Source organism: Melospiza melodia, chromosome 7, assembly GCF_035770615.1.
Source record: "Melospiza melodia melodia isolate bMelMel2 chromosome 7, bMelMel2.pri, whole genome shotgun sequence".
Classification (NCBI taxonomy): Eukaryota; Metazoa; Chordata; class Aves; order Passeriformes; family Passerellidae; genus Melospiza; species Melospiza melodia.
This window is the reverse complement of record NC_086200.1, coordinates 6058740-6078793: the sequence shown is the minus strand read 5'-3', so window position 1 is coordinate 6078793 and position 20054 is coordinate 6058740.

Genomic DNA, 20054 nt, shown 5'->3' with positions numbered 1-20054 from the left:
GGGCTGGCTGAGAGCTGTCCCTGGCAGGCAGCAGAGTCCCTGCCCCAGCACAGCGCCCTGGGCTGCAGGACCCTGCTCTGCAGGGCAGCCCTGGGCACCCCTGGCTGCAGCCCCGGCTGCTCAGCCCTGCAGCAGAGCCTGGCAACAGGAGCTGCCTTGGGCTGTGCCTGGGCTCGGGCAGCAGGGAAAGCCAGCCCTGCCTTAGGGCCACAGCCCTGCCCTGGAGCAGCTCTGAGAGTTCTCCTGAAAGGTCCTAAAAGCTGTGGGATGTGCCAGCTCCAGGAGATCCCTGCAGGAATGGCAGCTTCTCTTCCCAAAGCCAGGGAATGACTGTTTCAAAGCTGGGATGATTTTTGCTCTAGTGAGCCCTGAGTGAGCTCTGCTCGGTGCTCCCAGCCCAGGCTGAGTTTAACCCCTCTGTGCCCCTGTGCTGTGCCCGGCGTGGCTGCAGGCAGTGCCCCAGCCCTGCTGGGCTGTGCACAGGAGCTGCTCCTGGCCAGAGCTGTCTCTCTGCAGCGCTGCCCTTGCCAGGAGCTGCCTCTGTGCCAGGAGCCTCTGTGCAGGTTTTTCAAAGGACTTTGGGTTTGACTTTTGCCTTGGAGTCTCTGAGAGGTTTGTGCAATCATGGCCTCCAATTACTGCTGTACTTAGTCCCTGGAGAGGCTTTGTCAGTAACAACACTCAGTGGGGCTCATTAATGCTTCAGGGTGCTTGAGTTTTTTCAAAGTACTTGATGTTTCCCTTTTGATACAGACTCTGTGAGAGGTTTGTGCAATCATGGCCCCAATTATCTGCTTTAACAAGTCCCTTGAGAGCTTTGTACTGAAACTTAGCAGGCCTCATTAATGCTTTGAGATACTCAAGGTTTTTAAGGTACTTTATGGATTTAAGAGTACTTTTAGGTACTTTTAAGGATTTCCCTTCCCTCACTGAGTCTCTGAGAGGATTTTGTGCCATCCTGGCCTCCAATTCTCTCTTCCAAGGAGTCCGTGAGGAGCCTGTGTTGGGTATCTTCCTCCTTTCTGTTTTACAACAAAGATGAAACTGAAAGAATTTTGAAAGACTTTCTAAAAGCATTCCAACAAACATGGGACAATTAACAATACAACAACAACCACTAAGAAAATTAATAGTCCTGTTTCAGTAGACATCATCCAACCCTTTAGTCCCTTGGATTGGAAGAGTTTATTGAACCAGTCATTGTTTTCCACTTGAAGCTTCTTTAACCCTTCCTTCAGTACTTGAATGCTCTTGTGGATTGACTCGCTGTGGCTGGAGAGGTTCATGTACACATGCCCTCAGAGTCTACACAGCCATGCCCATGTGCCGAGAGTAAAAACGCCATTGCTGTTCTGCACGGTGGCATGTTTGATGGTCTCTGTCTCTGAGAGCAGGCCACTCAGTGTGAGGGAGGTAGCACTGGTTTGCTTACTTAACAGGCACTCAAGATGGTTTAATTGTCCTAAAGCTTTAGCTGCAGGCACCCAAGGTAGTCCGAACTGGGGGTGCTACCATCCAATACCTGGATTAAAGCTTTCAAAGCCATCTCTTTGATATCATCAAATACTTCTTTGGAGATAGCTGCTGCATGATCGTCTGGTAGGCTGTGTTGTCCTTCTCCAACTAGATGGTTGATTGTCAATTCTGTCCTTGCCTCATTATTAGCATAGTCTGCAATTAATTGATTTAGTAAACACTTCCATCCCCCTTCCCACAGGGTGTATTCTGTAGGTGACAACAACATGGTCATAATATATTTTAAATCATAGGGGGTTAAGACATGTAAACATGGCCCTCATTAGACCATTAAAACAAGATAAGTCCTTCCTATGATCTTTAGCTGCCCTGCACAGATCATTTTTTTCTCCGTAAACCAATGGCTGATACCTGGGATTCTGCTCCCTTCTTTCATAAGGGGGCAAAGAGGTGTTTCAAGGTTATTTGCCAGTCTCCTTCCTTAACTGGAGGCATGGCCCAGGGTGGAGAGGATGATTGACAGTTGGGGCATTACCCACAGTTGTAGGGGTGGAGTCTGGAGATTTTTTCGGGGTGTAAGAGGAGGTTGTGGTAGTAGGAAGTGGAGGACCCAAGATGGAGGGAGGATGATTGGGATCCTGAGCCACATTCAGGCTCCTTCCATCTTGAGTCTCCAGGGCAGGATGCTCCAAGACCGTGTTGCCATTGCCGTTCAGGACCATCGTGGAAGGTCTGAAAAAAGGCAGATTTGAGGGGAGATACCAAATTAGGAGTGACCAACAGATTGAGTTTTTGACACACTGCTTGCTGGTGAAGGATCTCAAGGATGGTGTGGAAGATGGGGAGCATGTGGGCTGCAATGGGCTCCCTTTTGATCAAAAGGTTGCACAATTTAAATCCCTCTGAGTCCCAAAATTCAGTGGTATGGATTTCACCAGCAGAGGCATCTGGAAAATTTTTAACAATCCATCACATGATTGATTTTAATTCATTCTTTGAAAATATTATGTCATGATCAGTGACAATTAAAGCATCCATTTATGCTCCTTTCTACTTTGGACATCTGGCTGCCCATTTTTCTCTTGTTTTGCCTGATGTGAGAGGGCCACTGGAACACCCCAAATCAATTATGGGATGTGGGGGCATATTGTAAAAACACAGTGGCAAAATAGGCAATAAATGTCTTGCATTTCCCCAAACCCACCTGCAATCCTATGCAGGTGAAACCGTTGTTGTCCCTGCTGATCCTGGGCAAGGTCCCTTGAAGAAATGATGAATCCGCCGGGCCCGGCACAATGCAAAATCCCAGGGAGCACTGGCCTATCCATCAGCTAACCCCAGCTGATGTGACTGACACAGGCAGCCCTTGATGTCATGGTCCCTGTTTGGGTGCTAAATGTCACAATGAAGGTGGCTGCAACAAACCTCTCTGGTTCCCTGACTTCAGGACGAGGGTGGCGAAAGTGTAAAGGATCAGGATCAACGGAGTTGTTTAAAAGGAACTTTAACAACAGAGTGAAAAACAATAAACACGGAGAAGTCGAGAACAGTATGAGGGGCAGGATCCAAAGACCTGAGACAAAGGAGAAGACACAACATGTACACTTGGGGGTAGAACACTCTAGAACAATAACCATATAGGGAAGCAAGCAACCAATAGGGGAATAGAACTTGGACAAGTTAGCACAGCAACACTAAAGGCTTATGGGAGAACTCTCAAGCTCACCCTAAGTTAAACAAATAATTCCCAGGGCTTGAAACTCACACCCAGTTCTTTTGGGGTAAAATCTGTCTGACTCTGAGTTACAGCCGGGCTAACTCTCAAAACGCTGCTTTGTACTGGTCCCTTGGGACCATGTGGCCCAACAGAGCTACAATGATGTCCTTGGTTCCATGAGGCTCTGCAGGGTCACAATGGTCCCTTGGATTGATGGTGCTCTGCAGTGTCACAATGGCCCCTTCATTTCACAAGGCTCCCAAATGTCACATCGGTCTCCATAGGAAGGAAGGCACAGACCCCCATGTTTCAGCAGCTGATGAACGGCAACCATCAGAGGCCAAGACAAGCCTGACCTGTCTGTCCGGGAAGGTTTGCTTGGACCAACCCTTGGATATCCAAAATTAGGAATGTGGAATCCAAAATGTCAGACATTTGTGCCTGGAGAAGGATGATTTTTTCCATACAAAGAAAAGCACAGAGCTGTTTCCAGTCCTTGGAAAACAGGTGAGTTCTGGCACTCAGGAGTTAAAGACCAGCCAGACCTGTCTCTCCTGGCAGCTTTTGTCTGGCAGCAATCCTTGGATATAGGAAATTTGGAGGTAGAATCCAAATTTTGTCCATGGCTATCTGGAAAAGATGGACAGTTCTTTTCCATACAAAGGAAAGCCCAGAGCCCCAATGTTTCAGGGGCAGATGGGAGTGGCCTTCCACATTCCAAGGCCAGCCAGACCTGTCAGATGACCACTGGGAGACCAAGGCAGCCACACCTATTTGGTGTTCCCTTGCTTCCACAGGGCCCTGCAGTGTCACAATGGCTCCTTGCTTCCATGAGGCCTTGCAGTGCCACAATGGTTCTCTTGCTTCCATGATGCCCTCAGGTGTCATAATGGATCCTTGGTTACACAAGTCATTAGGGATCTTAATGGTCTCCATGGTTCCACAAGGCCCCACAGTGTCACAATGGTCTATTGGTTCCATGAAGCCTTGCTGTGTCCAGTGGCCTCTTGGTTCCATTGGAGCCCAGTAGTGCAACAATGATCCCCTTGGTTCCACAAGTTCCCATAGTGTCACAATGGCCCCCTTGCTTCCATGAGGCCCTGCAGGGTCACAATGGCCCTTTGGTTCCGTGGGGCCCCACAGAGTCACAATGGTCTCCATGATTCCATGGGGCCTTGCAATGCCACAGTGCTCTCCATGGATCCATGGTGCCCTGCAGGATCGCAACGGCCCTTTGGCTCCACGGGGCCCTGAAATGCAGCAATGGCCTCTTGGTTCTACAAAGCCCTGCTGCTTCATACTGGCCCCTTGTGATCATGCGGCCCAACAGACCCACAAGCGTTTCCTTGGTTCCGTGAGGCCCCACAGTGTCACAGTGGCCCTTGGATCCATGATACCCTGCAGGGTCACAATGTTCCCCTTGGTTCCACAAGGGCCTGCAGTGTCACCATGGGCCATTGGTTCCACAATGCCCTGCAGTGTTAAATGGTCTCCATAGGAAGGAAACAAGTGAGCCCCAGTGGTGCAGAGGCAGATGAGAGGCAGCTGCCAGAGGCCAAGTCTAGCCAGACTTGACTGTATGGGCAGATTTTGTCTGGGAGTAACCCTTGGATATAGAGAATTTTAGATGCAGAATCCCAGTTTTTGCCATGGGTGCCTAGACAAGAAACACCGTTCTTTCCTATAGGAATAAAAGCACAGAGCCCCAGTGCTTCACAGTCAGATGGGAAGTAGCCCTTGACATGTCAAATTTAGTGGGACCTGTCAGACAGCCCCCAGGAGGCCAAACCAGGTCGACTTGTTCCATATTCCATTGACTTCATGGGTCCTCACACTGTCACAGTGGTCTCCTTGATTCTATGAGGTCTGGCAATGTCACAATGGCTTCTTGGTTTCATGAGCCCCAACAGAGTCACAAAGGTCCATTGGCCCCACTCAGCCCTGCTGTGAAACAATGGCTCCTTGTTTCTATTTTAAATTAATCACAATCAAACCACAGTTTGATCATTGATCCTTGCTTCCATAGGGCCCATGATTTGCACAATGGTCTCCTTGATTCCATGATTCCTAGATTTCACAGTCTCACCATAGTTTCCTTGGATCTCCATTGTCACAAATGACCCATGGTTCCATGAGGTTCTATACTGTCACCATGGCTGCTGTCAGAGGCTGGATGAGATCGATTTCCCAAGAAACCTTGGGATACTCAAATGCCGTGTAGGGCCAGGGCTGGGTCAGGCCTTGGTTTGTGGTGGATCAGAGCCCCGCCCCCCTGGCCTGGCAGAGCTGTCAATCACACATCAGGGGGTGATGTTAACCCAGCTCTGATTAGCCCAGCTGTTAATCAATCAATCAGACACCAGCAGCTGGTGCTACCCTAGATCTGATTGGACAAGCAACTGGCAGTCCCACCCCAGGGATGGGCTCATGAAGGCCCAGGGGGTTAAAGCCAGAGCACAAGGCCAGCCCAGGGTCTGGATCCTGCCTTCTCCTTGGGTTCCTCTGTTGGCGATTCTGGAACCCCAGCAATTGGTACCTATGTGTGTGTCTTTCTATGGATCTTCTTTCTGTTGTTCTCTATTTCTTCTCCTTCTAATCCTACTTACCTGGAACATTTTTGGCTAACTATACATGTTAAGGGTTAAAGGATTTTATGTTAAATGTGTGGGAATCCAAGGCACAGGGAATATTTCTCTGTCTGCTCTGAGGCATCCTGCCTCCCAGAGAAACACTGTCTTTCACATTTGCCCATGGAGAGGACTTCCAAGTCTTTGACTTAGATTACAATTTACCAAAGTGTGAAATAGATAATAAGAATGGTATAGTATTTCACTTGGGTGAGAAATTTAGGTTTTGTGATTTTTAGTATGGTGTAGATATGAAGCAAGATGGAGGAATTGGGGTGTAGTCCCTGTCTTCTTCATCTACTCCATTTTCTGCAGTGTTGGTGGCAGAGGGTGATTGGTCAAGGAAAGCACAGCGCACATGTTATATGGAGAGTCAAGGGATGAAGTATTGTTCGATAAGTAGAAATAACATAGGTTTTAAGAGTTAATTGGATGAGACAATTTTAAAAGAGCTTGAAACGGTACGTTTTGGGGCCATTTTGCAGTGCTTTTCCAGTGCACTGAGCCTGGTGTGGACAGCAATGCAAAACTTCATATAAGATGACAATAAACAAGAAGCTGAAGACTGAAAAAATCCCGTACATCTCTTTTTACTTGGCACGGAACTGCTACAGGAGGGTTTCCCCCATCCAGGGCGCCCCCAGAAAGCCCAACATAAAAGAAACATCAATAAATGGTGTTATCCGAGTGGATTTTTGAAGAAACACTTGGCTGACAACGTTTGGAATAAGTTGGCTTTTTTCCAAATAATTGTTTACTGAAAGGTGTTGTCTTAATTGGCCAATCATGTGAAATGTGTGGATTAAAGGACCAGTGAGGTCCACCTGTAGCAAAGCAAGGTATAAAAGAAGAGGATTGAAAAGGCAGCCCTTTAGCTGTTTTTTAGCCCTTAGCCTTTTGATCTGAGTCTATGTCATCTGTGATTCAACAGTGACATTTGGGGATCTCTGGGGGCTATTGGGAATCCCTTCTGCACCCTGTGACCCAACAGGAGATTCTGTAATAAATTGTGCCTGAAGGTCCCACTGTGCCCATGACAGGAACCTCTGTGAGTGTCTGGGACATCCCGGCTCTTTGGCAGCCTGGGGACTCCTGGGATGTCACCGTGGAGCCCCCGTGAGTGCCTGTGACAGATCGGTGCCTTTGCAGCCCAAGGTCCCCTGGGATGTCACCATGGGATGTCTGTGACTGCCTCTGACCACAGGGCTCTTTACCATCCCCAGAAAGCCCTGGGAAATCTCCATGGAGCCCCTGTCTCTGCCTGTGACATTCCAGCTCTGGAAGAGCCTGGAGACTCTTGGAAAGTCCCCAAGGAACCCCTCTGAGGGCCTGTGACAAATCTGACCCTTAGCGGGCAAGCATCACCAGGACCCTGTTGCTATGGTCAGTTTCCATGGCAACCCATGTTGCTATGGTCAATTTCCATGGCAACCATCACCAGTCCCCTGTTGCTATGGTCAGTCCCTTGGCAGCTCCATGGATACCCCATGCCAGGGATGGTTGCCATGGACACCAGCTCAGGTCTGCAGCCAGAGCCTGTTTCCACGGCAACCATTGGCAGCCCCATCCCCAGGCTCATGGGATCCCAGAACCACAGAATTGGCTGAGCTGGGAGGGACCCATCAGGATCCTCCAGTCCAACTGCTGGCCCTGCACAGGACACCCCAACAATGCCAGCCTGGGCCTGGCAGCACTGTCCAAACGCTGCTGCAGCTCAGAGAGCCCTGGAGCTGGGACCCTTCCCTGGGGAGCCTGGGCAGGGCCCCAGCAGCCTCTGGGCAAAAACCTTTTCCTGACATCCAACCTGAGCCTGCCCCGACTCAGCTGCAGCCGTTCCCTCCACTCCTGTCCCTGGGCACCAGAGGGAAGAGGTTCCCACAGCCCCAGCCAGGGATCTGCTCCCAAGGCTGTTGCCATGGCCACCAGGGCTGGGACCAGCTGGGATGCTCGGTTTCCACGGGCCGGGGTTCAGGAATGGGATTCCCCAATTTCCTGCTCCCGCTAAAACCACACTGCCCTCGCTGCCCTCCCACCTCTTGTGGAAAGAACAAAAGGCAAAGATCCCAGGCTGGGATAAGAACAATTTATTGGGAACACCAACGAGATAAGAAACATACAGAACAGAAACAATATTGATAACAGAAGGGATAAATAAAACTTTACAGGGAAAACTAAAACACAACTTATTGGGTCTCCCTGGCCACAATTTCCCCCTGCCTGGAAAGGGCACTCCTCTCCTCAGGGAAAGAGACATAGAGAGTTCCTTTCCTGCCCCTGGCAATAACCTGAGGTGGGAGTGAATGTAATGACAGGGCCATGGCCAGACCCTCATGTTCTTCAATCCCACATCATGTCAAGGGCAGGGGCAGGATGACAGGCAGGTGTCTTCCCAGCATGGATCACAGGGAAAATGGATCACAAGGGCTCTTCTCAATGTGGGTTCTCCTATGGGTGATGAAGATAGAGCAGTGCATGAAGCTGTTCCTGCAGCTGGGGCATTTGCAGGGCCTCCCTTACTGGTGGCTCTGTTGGTGTCTTGTCAAGTGAGAGCTCTGGGTGAAGCTCTTCCCACACTGGGGACACTCAAAGGGCCTCTCCCCAGTGTGGATGCGCCGGTGCCTGATAAGGGTGAAGTTGTGCTTGAAGCCCTTCCCACAGTCGGGACAGCAAAATGGCCTCTCATCAGTGTGAATCCGCTCATGCAGGAGGAGATGGGAGCTGGTGTGAAACCTCTTCCCACATGTGGCGCACTGGTAGGGCCTCTCCCCTGTGTGGATGCGCTGGTGCCTGATGAGGTGGGAGCTGTGGTTGAAGCCCTTCCCACAGTCAGGAAAGCAGAAGGGCCTCTCCTCCGAGTGAATCTGTGGGTGCTGGAGGAGCCTGGAGCTGGTGTGAAACCTCTTCTGACACTGGGGACACCCATAGGGTCTCTCCCCAGTGTGGATGCCTTGGTGGGTCACAAGGGTGGATCTGTAGCTGAAGCCCGTCCCACATTGCCCACACTCGTAGGCCCATTCCCCGGTGTGGATCATGTGGTGGCTGACCAGGTGCTTGCTCTGTTTGAAGCTCTTCCCACACTGCAAGCACCTGTGGGGTTCTCCCCATCATGAAGCTGCTCATGAACCACCATCTCTGAGCTCTGCCTAAAGCTCTGTCCCCCTTCCTGGCTCTGGGTGGTTCTTTCTTCATCAGAGAATCCTGGGCTGGCTTTGGAGCCCCTCCTCCTGTGGGATCTCTGTGGCATTTCCTCCATGTTGGATTCCTCTGCACTAGAGTTTCTCAAAATGGCCTCTTTCACAAGGTTCTGATGTGGAGATTTTTCCTCCCTGGTCTCCATCCTCAGCTCCTTACCTGGGGAAGGAAGGAGAAAGAGAGGATGGGATTTGCCTCCGTGCCAGAGGGAAGGCGAAGGAGATCCCCGCAGTGCATCACTGGCAGGATGGCATTGGCACCAGGGTTGTCCTGCAGCTGGGGGCCGACCTGGGCTGGAAGATGGAGCAGGAGACAGGGGGAAAGGAGCACTGACTTCCTCCTCACCTGCCTGGGTGTCCCAGGGCATCTTCCTCTTCCTCGCAGCTTTCTCCTCCATCAGGTGAAGGTTTGGGAATGGGAAATTTTATTTTGGGAGGAAAACAAGGGATGAGCACATTGAGTTTTGTACTGGTTTGACGGCAAACATGAGGGAAAGTCTATGTCAGAATTACAATTTAATAAGAAAATTAGGACCAAGACAATGATACAGAAACACTGCCTTAAACTGACAGAATCAGGATATAACCTGACACCCTGTTGGTCAGGGTGGTGGCAGCAGTCCCATTAAATGGTGGGTGCAGTCCTGTTGGAGTGATAAACGTGATTCTGTCAAAGCAGTGATCCTGTAGAAGGGTCTGGTCTTCCTCTGAAGGTCCAGTGCTGGTTATGGAGATCTTGTCCTCTGGGAATCCAGTAGGCAAGCAGCTCCTGGTCTTTCATACCTCAGCTTATATCCAGGTAGGAATGCTTGGATCCTCCCCCTGGGCGGAGCATCCCACAATGGGATGATGGAATTTTATCAGTCCTGCAGTGACACTCAATGGCCCATTCACAGAAGATATCTCCCCTGGAGAGCGTTATCAGGGGTGAGTCATGGAAGAGATAAAGAACACTGCCCCACCTGTTTATACCAGTTGATGAAGATGGGGATTGAAAACATGCATTTAGTTACATCTTACATTGCAACCTGAAGGAGTGGGGTAATCCCTGCTCAGGGGGTGAACACCACCCCCCTTACCCAAACTGGCTCAGCTGTAAACCCCCACCGTGGGATGGCAACACACACACAGGGGACAATGTCACACTTGCCCTGCTCCAGGGGAGGTCTCTGTCCCTGTCACTCCCTTGCTCTCCCCTCCTTTTCCCTTTTTTCGATATCTCTCTCTACCTCACATTTACTGTTTAATAAAATCTACTTTGGATTTGGTCTCGTTAGTACCTTAATTGGGGCAGAGGCATCTCTCTACCAGTATTCTTAACCATATTGCAACAATATTTTGGCACAGTGAGTTCAGGCACTGTTCTTTGACCCCAAGTGCCTTTGACAACAGCATGGTTCCTTCCTCTGAGGAGATTGTGGTTCTTTCTGGAAGAACTCTTGGAAACTTGGACACAGTCCCTCCTTCATCCTGGGGAACTTATGGGAGAACTTATGAGGAAAATGGCTTTTGTGGATGGCCAGGGAAAAAGAAAATATTTTCTTGTCCTTCCTTGAAAAGTTTGTTAAAATCACTGGAGGAAAGGGAGCAAATGATACCAGCAAGACTGACAAGGTTCATTCACTCCAAGGTGAGGAACACAAGGCTGCTGAAAGTCCCAGAAGAAGCCCAGCTCAAGTAGCTAAATTTCCAAATAACTCCAGCTAGGGGTCTCCAGGAGGATTTTTTTGGTGAGTGTTCAGAGCCAGCAGAACCCGGACTCGAGCCCCAGATATCTCCAGGCTCCCTAAGAGGAGCTTTTCTGGGGCGAGAGGAGCCACGATCACCCCTCAGGAAGGTCCTGGCGGGTCCACGTGGGGATGGCCCGGTACAAACGGGGCGGGACATTGGTTTTGGGGATCCCCTTGAGAGCCGAGGCTGTGGAACGGGGGACCCCTGGGGCGGGGAGAGGGGAAGAGGCGATACTGGAGCTGGGGGACACCCGGCAGCCCGGAGATGAGGAGGGGACGGAACCCCCTGACCCTGACAGGGGCGTGTCCTGGGGTGGATTCATGATGCTCATACCTCATCAGTCAGTTTTGCCCAGAAATGAGTTCTGCACCTTGAAGGCTGGCTCTGAGAGTGAAGGGCAGGAGGAAGAAGCTGCAGTTTGTTTTCATACACTGCACTCACTCCTCCACATTCCGGCTCCTGGAGTGTTGTGATGCCTTAAGGAGCTGGAATAGAGGCCAGACGGAGTTAAGTGGAGTAAATTAGATATTTATTGTAGTGCCTTCAAAGGTCACACCCTGGGAGTACTGGAGGCACAGATGTGGCTCTGCCTGGATGGCTCTGAGATGGGAGCAAAAGAGGGCTTGGGTCACGAGATCTCACATTTTTGTAAATTTTAGTACATTTATATATAGGAGTTAACTGCCCAATTAATAGCTTCAATAGCTTCAAATTATGAAGTTTTGTCTTCCTTGCTTGCTTGCCTGTTTTCCTCTTTTCGTGTTGTTTATGCTTTGGGCCTGAAGTTTGAAGAGATTGTCCTTGAGTCTCCAGCTAGAACAGGATTGTTTTGTCTTCACCACTCTGTGAAAAGATATTAGTAACACTTAATATACAGCTAAAATCTGCACACCAAGACACAATAGAAAAACTTAAAACCTAAGGTATCAATTGTCTGCTGACAGACAGACAGCAGGAAAGAGCTCTCCTTTGCTTTTAGTTAGTTTTTAGATCACTTGAGGCAGAGAAGTTCCCTGGACTGTGGTTTTTCTTTTTCTTTGGAGTTGTTTAAACCTGCTCTGCACTGAACACCCCGACCGCACCAGCAGCTTGCACCTGCGGCCCACTAGGCTGAGCCTGGGCTGTGGCATTTCCAGCACTGGAGGGACTGATAAGAGACTGATAAGAGACTGAGTGAGCTGAGCTACTGCCCACAGAATGACTTTCTGAGTTTGTCATCTCTTTTGTAGCGGCAAGAGGTTTTATTGTTTAATATTGTTCATTTTTTGTGCTGGTGAATGCTTTGCCTGTTAAATAAACAGGTTTTTTTTTCCCGTTTTCTCCGAGGAAATCTTTTCCTGGTCTGGTTGGGGGAGTGGCTGCTTGAATTTGCTTTTTAGAGAAAACCCTTTTGGAGGTTTTCTCCCAAATTTGCCCAAATCCAGGACAGGGTGGTGGGAAGACAGAGGACCCCCAAGTGGCTGGAGTGGGGGGACGCTGGAGAGGGGGACCCTGAAATTCCCCCAGCATCCCTAAGCAGGACCCTGGAGAGAGGGATCCCCAGGACCCATGGGATTACCAGCATCCCTGAGGAGGGGAACCACCAGAAACCCAGAGGGATGAGACTGGAAATGGGACACTCCTGGTGGCTTTTTTTTTTCTTGATTTTTGGAAGTTTTTATGGACACCAAATGACTTCTGGAGATGGATTTGGTTGGGAGGAATTCCCAATCCAAGGGATTCACACCTTGTTTTTCCCAAACCAGGATTTCCCATTCCCAAACCTTGGCTGAATGGAGGAGGAGAAGGCTACAAGGAAGAGGAAGATGCCCTGGGACACCCAGGCAGGTGAGGAGGAAGTCAGTGCCCCTTTCCCCCTCTCTCCTGCTCCATCTCCCAGCCCAACATAGCCCCCGGCTGCAGGACAACCCTGCTGCCAACGCCGTCCTGCTGGGGATGCACTGGGGGGATCTCCTTCGCCTTCCCTGTGGCATGGAGGCAAATCCATTCCTCTCCTTGTCCTTCCTACCCCAGAGAAGGAGCTGAGGATGGAGACCAGGGAGGGCAAATCCCTGCACCAGAACCTCGTGGAAGAGGCTGTTTTGAGCAGTGCCACAGTGCAGAATTCCAATGGGGAGGAAAAGTTCCAGAGATCCCACAGGAGGATGGGCTCCAAACCCAGCCCAGGGTTCTCTGGGAAGGAAAGACCCACCCTGAGCCAGGAAGGTGGACAGAGCTTCAGCCAGAGCTCAGAGCTGGTGGCCCATGAGCAGCTTCAAAATGGGGAGAAGCCCTACAAGTGCTTGGAGTGTGGGAAGAGCTTCATGCAGAGCAACCACCTCATCAGCCACCAGATGATCCACACCAGGGAATGGCCCTACAGGTTTGGGGAGTGTGGGAAGGGCTTCAGCTGCAGCTCTGTCCTCATCACCCACCAACGCACCCACACTGGAGAGAGGCCCTATGAGTGTCCCTAGTGTCAGAAGAGGTTTCAAACCAGCTCCAATCTCCTCCTGCACCAGCGCATTCACACAGAGGAGAGGCCTTTCCACTGCCCTGACTGCAGGAAGGGCTTCAAGCACAACTTTACCCTCATCAGGAACCAGCGCATCCACAACAGGGAGAGGCCCTACGAGTGTCCCCAGTGTGGGAAGAGCTTCTCAGACCGCTCGTTCTTTACCTGACACCAACAGAGTCACCAGTAAGGGCAGCCCTGTGAGTGCCCCAACTGCAGGAGGAGCTTCATGCACTGCTCCAGCTTCATCCCCCATGGGAGGACCCACAATGGTCAGAACCCTGGCGATCCACATTCCCTGTGATCCATGTTGGGAAGACACTGGGCTGGTTATTCTTTTATTTTGGCCCTAATTTTCTTTGGATTCATCTTCATCCCTTTAAACCAGAGGAAATTGGGGTAAAAATCAATAAATTCATCAAAGGCATCTAAAGCCTCACTTTTTACTTGTGTTTCAGGGGAATCTGAGATTCAGGGAAATAATTGGGAGAATTTGGGGTTTTGGGGGGTATTTGGTGTACTCGTTTCCCTTTTATTGGCACTCAAATAGACAAGAGGGGATGTTGGGAATTTAGCTGCTAGAAACTGGAACAGTACAAAGCCGTGGTTAATTCAAAGTCCTGACCTGTGAGATAGCGTGTCCTTGGGCCTAGCTGTAGTATAATAACAAATAGTGAAAGAGACATGAGAAAAGACAGATGTAACCCCTAAGAAATGAGGAAGAGTTCATGGTATAGTTTAACCAATAGATTGCTTGGCTTGCAGAATATTCATAAGTTTATTATTTGATGTATAAGTGTTTGATGCTTTCTTCAATAAATGGGACCTGTGATGAACCACCTGGTGTCCGGGTCCCCTTCCTTCGACAATCTGTTCAATCTGTCACCTCAATGCCACTGAAAACTACTCAATCCCACCCCAAAATTCCTTGATTCCACTGCTCTTTGGTGTGGAATGGGGTTGGAAGGGGATTGAGCAAAGATGGCTTCAAATCAGGAGGGTTGAGATGGGCATTGGGTGGGGCAGGATGGGTGGGATGGGGTTTGGGAGGTGGAAAATGGGGCAAATATGGCTTGGGAAGGGGGTGTTGATGTCCAGGAGTGGTGGGATGAGTTGGGGTTGGGATTGGGGAGGTGGGTTGGGGTCTGAAATGAGACAGCCAAAGTTTGGGTATGATGAAGGGATGGGGAGCCCATTACTGAGTGAGTTTTTTAATAATCCACATTCCTGAAGAGATTTTGAGGTATCTCACATTTCTGAGGCAGTTTTGGGGCACTCCCCAGCTTATGGGAGTTTTCTGAGAGCAGCTCCACGGACCCCCATTGCCAGGGGTGGTTGCCTTGGGCACGAGCTCAGAGTTGTAGCCAGAGTCCGTTGCCTTGGTGCTGGAGAGCAGAGAAATGATGAATGGCCCCAGACATCTCCAGTCTGTGTTTGGGGCAGGGAGAGTTCTGCAAAGATGGGGTGGTCACTGCCCCACCCCAGCCACTGCAGTCTCTGGCCCAGCCCCAAAGTGGCTGCCAAGCCCCTGGCACCCCGAAAACCCCACCTGGAAGAGGGACAAGAGCAGGTCAGGCTGTGACAGGGGTGTGACACTGACATGTCCCACGGCCCCAGAGCTCACAGCAGCTGAGATCCAAGGCTGACTGTGGATCTTTCTCTCCCTCTCTCTCTTCTCCTGACTTCCTCTTCTCAAAATCTGGTTAACTTGCAATTGGACAGGTTAGAGTTTGCTAAGTCAGTGCTATATGAAGTGCTTTACTATAATTCAATGCTGTTTAAGATTTCCCAAGTACCTCATTCTCTGAAGTTTGCAACTACAAGTTTGTTCTCCACCTTCCTGAGAAGTTTGTTGTTTTCTCCCCTTGGCCATCTGTCCTGCAGGCTGTGCCCCCTGGGCGTGCTGCTCCTCTGCCCTGGCTGGCTGCACTCGCCCATCTCTCTGTGCCCCAGCATTTCTCACCCAGCGTTTCTGTGCCCTCCCTGGACTCCCTGCACCCAGCACTGCCGGCTCCTGGCACACAGAGCCAGGGCAGGAGCCCACCCTGCCAAGGGGCTCTGGGGCAGGGCGGGGGCTGCGATGGCTTCTGAGCTCAGCAGCTGCTCCTGGCATGGTTCCATGGAGACCGAGCACAGCAACGCTGCTGAGCATTGTCCCTGCTGAGGGTCACACACTGCCGGGGCACATTCCCTGCCTGCAGGATTGCTGAGCACTGTCCCTGCTGAGGGTCACACACTGCCGGGGCACATTCCCTGCCTGCAGGATTGCTGAGCATTGTCCCTGCTGAGGGTCACACACTGCTGGAGCACATTCCCTGCCTGCAGGATTGCTGAGCATTGTCCCTGCTGAGGGTCACACACTGCCGGGGCACATTCCCTGCCTGCAGGATTGCTGAGCACTGTCCCTGCTGAGGGTCACACACTGCCGGGGCACATTCCCTGCCTGCAGGATTGCTGAGCATTGTCCCTGCTGAGGGTCACACACTGCCGGGGCACATTCCCTGCCTCCAGGATTGCTGAGCATTGTCCCTGCTGAGGGTCACACACTGCTGGAGCACATTCCCTGCCTCCAGGATTGCTGAGCATTGTCCCTGCTGAGGGTCAAGCACTGCCGGGGCACATTCCCTTCCTGCAGGATTGCTGAGCATTGTCCCTGCTGAGGGTCAAGCACTGCCGGGGCACATTCCCCTCCTGCAGGATTGCTGAGCATTGGACCTGCTGAGGGTCACACACTGCCGGGGCACATTCCCTGCCTGCAGGATTCGTGCCCGACCCAAGCACTGCACTGATGGCTCCAGCATTGCTTTCCAACAAAAACAGGGGAAGGCAAACTGTGTGCAACTCATGGTATTTTAGAGTGTCTAAAAGTCACTATGTCATCGATCTGTGAGGTGAGATCCATTTGGAACTCATGGCATGGAGAAGTAGTGCAAGATGGAAAAGGGGAGCATAGAAATAAATAGAGAAAAACATTTCAGATGGATTCTTTCCATTTTCATTTCACTTCTGGAAAGCTGGTTCAGTTTTCCAGGAATCTTCTCCACAGTCCTGTCTGCCCTTTCCAAGAACCTTTCCTGGAGAATGAGGTCAAGCTCCTGTCAAGATGTGCCACCACCTGCAGCTTATCTTAGCTTTCCACAATGTGCCTGCAGCAGGACTGTTGCAGCAAAGCAGGACAAATGTTTGGAGAACTGGACAACTTGTCCTTCCTTTTCCTGGTGGACTGGGGAGTTGTCCCATTGGTGAGGTTTTCATTGTGACTATTCCAACCTTGGAAAACAGGAGGTGGTACCAGGACTCATTGGGGAATGCAACCCTGACTGAATTCAGAGAAAGAATCTCCAGAAGTTGCAGCCAGAAATGGAGAGTTGTGTGATAATCATTCACACGTCTCCATAGGCACCTGGAAAGTGATCTAGAACATGAAAATTGGTTGCCAGAGGCAGTTTCTTTCTGTTTTCAGTTTAGATGATTCTACATCTCTTGTGCTGGTATAAATCAAGAGCATGAAAACAATCAGTTCATGATAAGCAGCAGAACAAGCTGCATCTCCCAGAGTAGAAGACTGAAAGAATCTGGAAAGGAGAAATGCAGGGAATGACTTGATGAAATTTGCCTGTAAGAAGGGTAATTTTTTCTAAGAATTTCTAATCCATTTCTTCTTCTTTTCTCCATCTTAATATGGCCATTTCCATGCCAAATTCCTCATGAAATGAGAAGCCTGAGCTTGCAGAAGTGCATGAAAGATGGCCTGTTCCTCTGCAGGGACAGTCAGGGTGGAACAGGAAGCAGTTTTGAAATAATTGTGATATAGATGAGTAATGCGATTGTTGAGTCTCACAATTAAAAGGCACATATTATGGATATCCTAAGACAAGTTTCATAGTTTTATAGTTATGTTTTACTCCCCCATTGTTTTGTTGTTTCCTGGTAGTTGGGGTATTTGGGAGGGTTGGCTTTTTACTATGGCAACACCTGACCCCCAATCAAGATGTAAGGAAATGACTTCTACCACTGGACAGTGAAGAAAGACTTGATTAGCAAGCTTTTGAGAGGGGCTAAAGGGTTAAAAGGCGAAACATCCATTGTGTGGACAAGCACATGGTTGAAAAAAATCCTTTGCTCCCTGTGCCGTAATATTTTCTGTGTTCAGTCTTCTGTTGTACTTTTTGATAAGGTTTTAATAATCCTTTTAAATTTTTGGAAGTGAGCATCATTTCTCACAAATGGGGACTCGTCTGGGAAATACACCTGGTGTCCTTAGGAGTTTTCAAAAGGGTCACCCCCTACCACAGATTTGGCAGAGTCTATCGGACTCTCCCAGTTCCACCAATGGTTGCAGGTTGGAAGCCCAAAGACACCAGGAGACTTTGGGATAAAGAAAAGAGGGGAAGGGGGGTGAGCACCACCCACATATCTATTTTTGGCCAGATTGTGACTCTGTAATTCCAGTGTATGAAAGTAAGCTTCACATTAGTAATATACTGGATCCATCCTGGTCCCTTGAAGTGTCAGGATATTGGATGGTAGAGAGGAAAAAAGAACAGTGGAACGCATGGCGGGGGAGGAGAGCAGGGATCCCATAGACAAGGACCCCATGGCCGGTGGGACATGTAGGATTGAAGGGTTTGTGGGGACTTGGGAGCTGGGTTCACCCATCAGGGAAACCCTGTTTGTGCCAGGACGGGGACCCAGGGTGGGATTCCCGTCCGGCACACACCAAGGGAGCTGGTGAGCTCCACATGTCACAGTGGCTCGTGCATCACTCAGAGCGGGGGCAGCCTCTGGGGCGCAGCCAGTGCTGTAATTAACAGGGCCAACCGGAGCCGGGCTGGAGTGGGGTGGCCACCAAGGGGTTTGCTGCAGGGCGTCACCCAGGAGCCGGTGCAGCAGTTCATGTGCTGCTGAGCCAAGGGGGTCGGGGCAGTCCGGCGACCAAGCCAAGTCACGTCAGGGTGGAGCTGCTGAACCGAGGGGTCAGGCTGTGCCGGCTGCTGAGCCGAACAAAATCGGGGCAGGCTGAGCTGCTGAGGCTGAGCTGAGTCAGGCCAGGGGCAGGACTGCAGCCGCCTAGCCAAATTGGGGCGGGCTGAGCCTCCGAGTTGAATTGGGGTGGGCAAAGCCACTGAAGCCGAACCAAGTTGGGTCAGAAGAGGGATGGAAGCTGCTGAGTTGAATCGGGGCCTGCGGAGCTGCCGAAGCTGAGCCAGGTTGGTCCAGGGGTGGGACTGCAGCTGCCAAGGATAATTGGGCCAGGGGCAGGCCACAGCCGAGCTGAGCCAGGCAGGAGAGGGAGCAGAGTGCGACCGTGTGACAAGAGCATTGAACCGAGGAGGAGAGGAAGGGCAGGGACCAATCCGGTGATACGGAAGCCCTTGGATCGTGAGGTTTTATATTTTTACTTTTCAAAGGAGAAGTACAGTTTTTTGGGTTTTTTTCTCTCTCTTCCCTTTCCTTCTCTTTCCTTGTTTCTTTTTTTCCCACTCCCCCTTTCCTTTTCCCTTCTGAGAGAGGCAGGCTCTGTCCAGAGGGCCTGTGGTTGGAAAGGTGGGCTCTGTCAGAGGAGGGCCTGTGATCGGCTGGTCAGGATGGGACTGTGGGCAAATAGGGAATCCCCAAGGGGAGGAGTAGAAATTGAAGAGGTACCAATAGTTATACCCCCAGATGGGCCACTGGGAAGGAAACTAGCCCGGTGGAAATATGACCCAAATACCAGAGATAAGGATGAGCTCAAAATGATTCACTAGTGCATGGTAGAATGGACCAGAAGGGAAATTAGGAGCAATCATGTATACTGGCTGAGGTATGGGTCAGATGAAGGATGGATGTGTCAGGCATTAAACATCCATGTAAGAGCTAAGAAACGATTCAATCAGGAAGAGAGTGACTACTCTGCCTGCTGTGGGAGGGAGAGTTCACCCTCAAAGGTGAGCATGTTTAAGGTATCAGAAAATAAAGAATGGGACCCAGTAGAACACTTACCCCCTCCACCTCCAATAGCCCCAGATGCACTTCCCCTACCCCCTGATGGGCCTAGTCAAAACACCACAAACAGGGTGGCACAATGAGAGGAAAGCAGATCAGTGTATGGGAACCAAGCAGTGGGATTTTATCCTCTGAGGGAAGTACCACTGTGTGAGGTGCAGGGAGGAATTACATTTGTAACCGTGCCTCTCAGTTCTTCTGATGTGAGAATGTTCAAGAAATAATTGAAGGGATTACTAGAGAACCTCATTGGATTAGTGGAAAAGTTAGATCAGTTTCTGGGACCCAATATTTATACATGGGAAGAGATGCAATCAATAATGACCATTCACACCAGAAGAAAGACAGATGATCTATGCAGCTGAGATATGGATATGGGAAAGGGAGCATGTGCAAGGACCTCCTGGGGATCTGAAAATGCCCATAGTGCACCCCAGCAGCGACCACAACAGCACTGGGGGAAGGCAAGACATGGAGGAATGCAGAACATTGATTGCAAAAGGCATCAAAGAGGCGGCTCCATGTAATCAAAATGCCCAAAAGGCTTTCGATGAGCAGAAAAAGAGGGAAGAAACCCCAACAGAGTGGTTAGAAAGGTTGAGGAAAAATATGAGGCAATATTCAGGAGTTGACCCTGACACGGTGGCCGGACAGATTTTACTAAAGATAAATTTTGTCACTCATGCCTGGCCAGCTATATGGAGAAGTTAGAAAAGCTCGATGGTTGGCAAGAAAGGAGATTAGAGGATCTTTTAAGAGAAGCACAGAAGGAGTATGTAAAGAGGGACTAAGAGAAGGCCAAGGCAAAAGCCAAGGTAACGGTAACTGCCATT